The sequence below is a fragment of the Coregonus clupeaformis genome, unplaced genomic scaffold, assembly GCF_020615455.1.
Source record: "Coregonus clupeaformis isolate EN_2021a unplaced genomic scaffold, ASM2061545v1 scaf0674, whole genome shotgun sequence".
Classification (NCBI taxonomy): domain Eukaryota; kingdom Metazoa; phylum Chordata; class Actinopteri; order Salmoniformes; family Salmonidae; genus Coregonus; species Coregonus clupeaformis.
The window spans coordinates 194762-201891 of record NW_025534129.1 but is presented as its reverse complement, the minus strand read 5'-3'; the positions used below and the strand labels follow the sequence as shown (position 1 = coordinate 201891).

The 7130-nt window shown below is 47.3% G+C and overlaps 1 protein-coding gene across 2 annotated transcripts in view; it reads left to right on the top strand.

Annotated features, from left to right (window-relative positions):
* The first annotated feature begins 313 nt into the window (after positions 1 to 313).
* LOC121559827 (protein FAM189A1) overlaps positions 314 to 7130 on the top strand; it is a 63443-nt gene continuing 56626 nt past the window's right edge. For both annotated transcript variants that reach the window (XM_045216311.1, XM_045216310.1), the window contains exon 1: positions 314 to 375. The gene's annotated coding sequence lies outside the window, so the exon portion shown is untranslated. The remainder of the gene's footprint in view (positions 376 to 7130) is intronic.

Genomic DNA, 7130 nt, shown 5'->3' with positions numbered 1-7130 from the left:
GAGAGAGACAGAGAGAGAAGCTGGGTAGGTGGGGGAGTGTTTTTGGTTAATGGTGGGTGAAGGAGGGTGAAGGAGAGAGAATGTAGAGCAACATTAGCTGGAGGCTAATAGAACACCAGATATGAAGTAAATAAAAACAAGGAGATATGATCACAATCCAAGATCACACCACAGTGGACCATATGGAAAAGCCTAGGACCCATGTCTGTCTTTCCCCTTCTCTCACATGCCGGGACAGTTCATGACCATGTTGGTTATCCTAACTGTTGTACCGTGTTCTCTTCCTGTCCACTGACTAATGGTGTTGTTCTCTTTCAGGTGCTGCTGTCTGGACTGATAGGAGTGGTGTCATGGAAGAGGCCTCTCTCTCTGGTGGTGAGTGATAGTCTAACTCTAACTTCCTGATCTGACCTTCTCAGGGGGGATATTTGCCTCTCTCCAAGCCCTCTCCAGGGCAACGGGTTTTGGCACCCAGGGTAACAGCACGCGATGGTGTTGTCTATGTGATCCTCTACTGTGAGAAGGCCTGGATTTCTGCTAGCTGGGATAAAAGACGGTTAAAACAGATCACAGCTCCAATGCCTTTGAGGAAGGATACTCTCAACTCAACCACTGACCTGGAAATGGTCAGACTACACTAAACTAGGGACAGTTTGACGTTTCTATAGCTTGTAGTTCTGTAATAGGGACAATCTTTCCACTGTGTCGTCAGTACAGTCGCCCACAGTGTCAGGAATCAAAATGGGCTGAAATGCTTCAGCAGCAAAGAAATGACAGATCATCTTTACAATGAGTTTTTCTTCCTCGTAAGTAGTTGTTTTTCTTTGTTTGTAAAGGGTTGTATCATAAACACTACACTGTCTTCAGGAACAGCTATGTTGTAGGTGTTTATAGTATGCAATGATCAAAGGGCCAGTGTCACTCCTACTCAGTCCTCACTATCATCACCATTCTCCTCAGGACATCAGAGAGAAGAGAAACTCTCCCTCTCACTGTCATGCTCCTCATGTGGATCATTCTCTAATTTGACATTTTTGCCATGTTAGACACCATCATCATATAATGTTTTCTCAGAGTTGCTCAGCTGTGGAATGGATTTCTCTTTCCAGAAGGCTTATGACAGAAATCCCTATCAGAGTCTCTGAGATGAGCCTGAGAGGGGGATCTGCAGTGTTCTGTAATTAGTGTTAGTGGTGTGGTGCCTGCAGTGTGCTGTAATTAGTGTTAGTGGTGTGTGGTGCCTGCAGTGTGCTGTAATTAGTGCTAGTGGTGTGTGGTGCCTGCAGTGTGCTGTAATTAGTGTTAGTGGTGTGTGGTGCCTGCAGTGTGCTGTAATTAGTGTTAGTGGTGTGGTGCCTGCAGTGTGCTGTAATTAGTGTTAGTGGTGTGGTGCCTGCAGTGTGCTGTAATTAGTGTTAGTGGTGTGGTGTCTGCAGTGTGCTGTAATTAGTGTTAGTGGTGTGTGGTGCCTCGTGTGTGCTGTAATTAGTGTTAGTGGTGTGTGGTGCCTGCAGTGTGCTGTAATTAGTGTTAGTGGTGTGTGGTGCCTGCAGTGTGCTGTAATTAGTGTTAGTGGTGTGGTGCCTGCAGTGTGCTGTAATTAGTGTTAGTGGTGTGGTGCCTGCAGTGTGCTGTAATTAGTGTTAGTGGTGTGTGGTGCCTGCAGTGTGCTGTAATTAGTGTTAGTGGTGTGGTGCCTGCTGTGTGCTGTAATTAGTGTTAGTGAGGTGTGGTGCCTGCAGTGTGCTGTAATTAGTGTTAGTGGTGTGTGGTGCCTGCAGTGTGCTGTAATTAGTGTTAGTGGTGTGTGGTGCCTGCAGTGTGCTGTAATTAGTGTGTGTGGTGCCTGCAGTGTGCTGTAATTAGTGTTAGTGGTGTGTGGTGCCTGCAGTGTGCTGTAATTAGTGTTAGTGGTGTGGTGCCTGCAGTGTGCTGTAATTAGTGTTAGTGGTGTGTGGTGCCTGCAGTGTGCTGTAATTAGTGTTAGTGGTGTGGTGCCTGCTGTGTGCTGTAATTAGTGTTAGTGGTGTGTGGTGCCTGCAGTGTGCTGTAATTAGTGTTAGTGGTGTGTGGTGCCTGCAGTGTGCTGTAATTAGTGTTAGTGGTGTGTGGTGCCTGCAGTGTGCTGTAATTAGTGTTAGTGGTGTGTGGTGCCTGCAGTGTGCTGTAATTAGTGTGTGTGGTGCCTGCAGTGTGCTGTAATTAGTGTTAGTGGTGTGTGGTGCCTGCAGTGTGCTGTAATTAGGGTTAGTGGTGTGGTGCCTGCTGTGTGCTGTAATTAGTGTTAGTGGTGTGTGGTGCCTGCAGTGTGCTGTAATTAGTGTTAGTGGTGTGTGGTGCCTGCAGTGTGCTGTAATTAGTGTTAGTGGTGTGTGGTGTCTGCAGTGTGCTGTAATTAGTGTTAGTGGTGTGTGGTGCCTGCGGTGTGCTGTAATTAGTGTTAGTGGTGTGTGGTGCCTGCAGTGTGCTGTAATTAGTGTTAGTGGTGTGTGGTGCCTGCAGTGTGCTGTAATTAGTGTTAGTGGTGTGGTGCCTGCAGTGTGCTGTAATTAGTGTTAGTGGTGTGGTGCCTGCAGTGTGCTGTAATTAGTGTTAGTGGTGTGTGGTGCCTGCAGTGTGCTGTAATTAGTGTTAGTGGTGTGGTGCCTGCTGTGTGCTGTAATTAGTGTTAGTGAGGTGTGGTGCCTGCAGTGTGCTGTAATTAGTGTTAGTGGTGTGTGGTGCCTGCAGTGTGCTGTAATTAGTGTTAGTGGTGTGTGGTGCCTGCAGTGTGCTGTAATTAGTGTGTGTGGTGCCTGCAGTGTGCTGTAATTAGTGTTAGTGGTGTGTGGTGCCTGCAGTGTGCTGTAATTAGTGTTAGTGGTGTGGTGCCTGCAGTGTGCTGTAATTAGTGTTAGTGGTGTGGTGCCTGCAGTGTGCTGTAATTAGTGTTAGTGGTGTGTGGTGCCTGCAGTGTGCTGTAATTAGTGTTAGTGGTGTGGTGCCTGCTGTGTGCTGTAATTAGTGTTAGTGGTGTGTGGTGCCTGCAGTGTGCTGTAATTAGTGTTAGTGGTGTGTGGTGCCTGCAGTGTGCTGTAATTAGTGTTAGTGGTGTGTGGTGCCTGCAGTGTGCTGTAATTAGTGTGTGTGGTGCCTGCAGTGTGCTGTAATTAGTGTTAGTGGTGTGTGGTGCCTGCAGTGTGCTGTAATTAGGGTTAGTGGTGTGGTGCCTGCTGTGTGCTGTAATTAGTGTTAGTGGTGTGTGGTGCCTGCAGTGTGCTGTAATTAGTGTTAGTGGTGTGTGGTGCCTGCAGTGTGCTGTAATTAGTGTTAGTGGTGTGTGGTGTCTGCAGTGTGCTGTAATTAGTGTTAGTGGTGTGTGGTGCCTGCAGTGTGCTGTAGTTAGTGTGTGTGGTGCCTGCAGTGTGCTGTAATTAGTGTTAGTGGTGTGGTGCCTGCAGTGTGCTGTAATTAGTGTTAGTGGTGTGGTGCCTGCAGTGTGCTGTAATTAGTGTTAGTGGTGTGGTGTCTGCAGTGTGCTGTAATTAGTGTTAGTGGTGTGTGGTGTCTGCAGTGTACTGTAATTAGTGTTAGTGGTGTGGTGTCTGCAGTGTGCTGTAATTAGTGTTAGTGGTGTGTGGATGTAGCTCAGTTGGTAGAGCATGGCGTTTGCAACGCCAAGGTTGTGGGTTCGCATCCCATGGGGGGCCAGTATGAAAAAATAAAAATAATAATGTATGCACTCACTAACTGTAAGTAGCTCTGGATAAGAGCGTCTGCTAAATGACTAAAATGTAAAAAAATTGTGTCTGCAGTGTGCTGTAATTAGTGTTAGTGGTGTGTGGTGCCTGCAGTGTGCTGTAATTAGTGGTGTGATGTCTGCAGTGTGCTGTAATTAGTGTTAGTGGTGTGTGGTGCCTGCAGTGTGCTGTAATTAGTGTTAGTAGTGTGGTGCCTGCAGTGTGCTGTAATTAGTGTTAGTGGTGTGTGGTGTCTGCAGTGTGCTGTAATTAGTGTTAGTGGTGTGTGGTGCCTGCAGTGTGCTGTAATTAGTGTTAGTGGTGTGGTGCCTGCAGTGTGCTGTAATTAGTGTTAGTTGTGTCTGCAGTGTGCTGTAATTAGTGTGTGTGGTGCCTGCAGTGTGCTGTAATTAGTGTTAGTGGTGTGGTGCCTGCAGTGTGCTGTAATTAGTGTTAGTGGTGTGGTGCCTGCAGTGTGCTGTAATTAGTGTTAGTTGTCTGGTGCCTGCTGTGTGCTGTAATTAGTGTTAGTGGTGTGGTGCCTGCAGTGTGCTGTAATTAGTGTTAGTGGTGTGGTGCCTGCAGTGTGCTGTAATTAGTGTTAGTGGTGTGGTGCCTGCAGTGTGCTGTAATTAGTGTTAGTGGTGTGTGGTGTCTGCAGTGTGCTGTAATTAGTGTTAGTTGTGTGGTGCCTGCAGTGTGCTGTAATTAGTGTTAGTGGTGTGGTGCCTGCAGTGTGCTGTAATTAGTGTTAGTGGTGTGGTGCCTGCAGTGTGCTGTAATTAGTGTTAGTGGTGTGGTGCCTGCAGTGTGCTGTAATTAGTGTTAGTGGTGTGGTGCCTGCAGTGTGCTGTAATTAGTGTTAGTTGTGTGGTGCCTGCAGTGTGCTGTAATTAGTGGTGTGGTGCCTGCAGTGTGCTGTAATTAGTGTTAGTGGTGTGGTGCCTGCAGTGTGCTGTAATTAGTGTTAGTGGTGTGGTGCCTGCAGTGTGCTGTAATTAGTGTTAGTGGTGTGGTGCCTGCAGTGTGCTGTAATTAGTGTTAGTGGTGTGGTGTCTGCAGTGTGCTGTAATTAGTGTTAGTGGTGTGTGGTGCCTGCAGTGTGCTGTAATTAGTGTTAGTGGTGTGTGGTGCCTGCAGTGTGCTGTAATTAGTGTTAGTGGTGTGATGTCTGCAGTGTGCTGTAATTAGTGTTAGTGGTGTGGTGTCTGCAGTGTGCTGTAATTAGTGTTAATGGTGTGGTGTCTGCAGTGTGCTGTAATTAGTGTTAGTGGTGTGTGGTGCCTGCAGTGTGCTGTAATTAGTGTTAGTGGTGTGTGGTGCCTGCAGTGTGCTGTAATTAGTGTTAGTGGTGTGGTGCCTGCAGTGTGCTGTAATTAGTGTTAGTGGTGTGTGGTGCCTGCAGTGTGCTGTAATTAGTGTTAGTGGTGTGTGGTGCCTGCAGTGTGCTGTAATTAGTGTTAGTGGTGTGATGTCTGCAGTGTGCTGTAATTAGTGTTAGTGGTGTGGTGTCTGCAGTGTGCTGTAATTAGTGTTAATGGTGTGGTGTCTGCAGTGTGCTGTAATTAGTGTTAGTGGTGTGTGGTGCCTGCAGTGTGCTGTAATTAGTGTTAGTGGTGTGTAGTGCCTGCAGTGTGCTGTAATTAGTGTTAGTGGTGTGATGTCTGCAGTGTGCTGTAATTAGTGTTAGTGGTGTGGTGTCTGCAGTGTGCTGTAATTAGTGTTAATGGTGTGGTGTCTGCAGTGTGCTGTAATTAGTGTTAGTGGTGTGGTGCCTGCAGTGTGCTGTAATTAGTGTTAGTGGTGTGTGGTGCCTGCAGTGTGCTGTAATTAGTGTTAGTGGTGTGTGGTGTCTGCTGTGTGCTGCAATTAGTGTTAGTGGTGTGGTGCCTGCAGTGTGCTGTAATTAGTGTTAGTGGTGTGGTGCCTGCAGTGTGCTGTAATTAGTGATAGTGGTGTGGTGTCTGCTGTGTGCTGTAATTAGTGTGTGTGGTGCCTGCAGTGTGCTGTAATTAGTGATAGTGGTGTGGTGTCTGCTGTGTGCTGTAATTAGTGTGTGTGGTGCCTGCAGTGTGCTGTAATTAGTGTTAGTGGTGTGGTGCCTGCAGTGTGCTGTAATTAGTGATAGTGGTGTGGTGTCTGCTGTGTGCTGTAATTAGTGTGTGTGGTGCCTGCAGTGTGCTGTAATTAGTGATAGTGGTGTGGTGTCTGCTGTGTGCTGTAATTAGTGTGTGTGGTGCCTACAGTGTGCTGTAATTAGTGTTAGTGGTGTGGTGCCTGCAGTGTGCTGTAATTAGTGTTAGTGGTGTGGTGTCTGAAGTGTGCTGTAATTAGTGTTAGTGGTGTGTGGTGTCTGCTGTGTGCTGCAATTAGTGTTAGTGGTGTGGTGCCTGCACTGTGCTCTAATTAGTGTTAGTGGTGTGGTGCCTGCAGTGTGCTGTAATTAGTGATAGTGGTGTGGTGCCTGCAGTGTGCTGTAATTAGTGTTAGTGGTGTGTGGTGCCTGCAGTGTGCTGTAATTAGTGTTAGTGGTGTGGTGCCTGCAGTGTGCTCTAATTAGTGTTAGTGGTGTGGTGCCTGCAGTGTGCTGTAATTAGTGATAGTGGTGTGGTGTCTGCTGTGTGCTGTAATTAGTGTTAGTGGTGTGGTGCCTGCAGTGTGCTGTAATTAGTGATAGTGGTGTGGTGTCTGCTGTGTGCTGTAATTAGTGTGTGTGGTGCCTGCAGTGTGCTGTAATTAGTGTTAGTGGTGTGGTGCCTGCAGTGTGCTGTAATTAGTGTTAGTGGTGTGGTGTCTGAAGTGTGCTGTAATTAGTGTTAGTGGTGTGTGGTGTCTGCTGTGTGCTGCAATTAGTGTTAGTGGTGTGGTGCCTGCAGTGTGCTCTAATTAGTGTTAGTGGTGTGGTGCCTGCAGTGTGCTGTAATTAGTGATAGTGGTGTGGTGTCTGCTGTGTGCTGTAATTAGTGTTAGTGGTGTGGTGCCTGCAGTGTGCTGTAATTAGTGTTAGTGGTGTGTGATGCCTGCAGTGTGCTGTAATTAGTGTTAGTGGTGTGTGGTGTCTGCAGTGTGCTGTAATTAGTGTTAGTGGTGTGGTGCCTGCGGTGTGCTGTAATTAGTGCCTGCAGTGTGCTGTAATTAGTGTTAGTGGTGTGTGGTGTCTGCAGTGTGCTGTAATTAGTGTTAGTTGTGTGTGGTGCCTGCAGTGTGCTGTAATTAGTGTTAGTGGTGTGGTGTCTGCAGTGTGCTGTAATTAGTGTTAGTGGTGTGGTGCCTGCAGTGTGCTGTAGTTAGTGTTAGTGGTGTGGTGTCTGCAGTGTGCTGTAATTAGTGTTAGTGGTGTGTGGAGGAGGATAGGAAGGATTTAGACTTGGGGTGTCTGATACAGGACAGTTCAATCGAGGCTTAACTGAA